The 913-nt window shown below is 43.2% G+C and overlaps 1 non-coding gene across 1 annotated transcript; it reads left to right on the forward strand.

Annotated features, from left to right (window-relative positions):
- Positions 1-625: 625 nt before the first annotated feature.
- On the forward strand, positions 626-700 carry Trnat-ugu (transfer RNA threonine (anticodon UGU)). Its single transcript has one exon. It is a non-coding gene; the product is annotated as a tRNA-Thr (tRNA).
- The last annotated feature ends 213 nt before the right edge of the window (positions 701-913 follow it).

Consider the following 913-nt stretch of genomic DNA (forward strand, 5'->3'; position numbering starts at 1 on the left):
GACATGATTTTGAGCATTTATTGCATTAATGTGGTATTTACAGGTAATCACGGTGTAACAGCATGCGTTCTCGGAAGTGATAAGTTCACAGAGGTACAATTATCACACTGGAATAAGCGAAATAAAATGTTCAAACGTACCTATGTTCTGTATTTTAATTTAAAAAACCTACCTGTTACCAACTGCTCGTCTAAAATTGGGAGCCATGTGTTTGTGACTATTACAGCGCTATCTGTCACAAAGCGAAAAAAGTGGTCCAACTAAAACACTCATATTTCTTCACGCACTACACGAATATGTAATAAAAAATTGGGGTTCCTATTTAAAAAAACGCAGTTGATATCCGTTTGACCTATGACATCGCCATCTAGCGGGCCAACCACAGCGCTCTGGTTTCCCCCTTCAAGCTACACAAGTTTAGTTCGTTGTAATTTTATCGTTTGACGCTTATTTCGTGAGATATTTGGAACGGTCACGATCAGTGGACCACCCTGTATACATCTCCAATGGAGTTGGAGAACATCTTCATTAGTGTTCGAGTTTGGGGGGAATACCAAGTGGGGTGAGGCGTGAATTAGAATTTGGATTGAGGAGAGAGACATGCTAGGCTAGGCCTCCCAGTTGGGACAGGGTGGCGTAGTGGTTAGTGCGTCTGCCTTGTGAGCAGGAGATCCGGGTTCGAATCCCGGCCTTTTGTACAAATTTTCGTTCATCGCTGCAGTCTGCGTATGTACATCAATGTCTGAGACTTGAAAAGGTCTCTGAAACCGTAAGTTTCATTTCGTTTTTAGCTGGCTTTCTGCTAGAGCTGCTCTCAGCCGGTTGATATTGTGTTTATGGTGGCGGAAGCGTGGTTTGGAAGGTTCGCAGCAATCATACACATGTGAATGACAACGGCACATCAAAAACCCAG

Source organism: Schistocerca cancellata, chromosome 8 (genome assembly GCF_023864275.1).
Source record: "Schistocerca cancellata isolate TAMUIC-IGC-003103 chromosome 8, iqSchCanc2.1, whole genome shotgun sequence".
Classification (NCBI taxonomy): domain Eukaryota; kingdom Metazoa; phylum Arthropoda; class Insecta; order Orthoptera; family Acrididae; genus Schistocerca; species Schistocerca cancellata.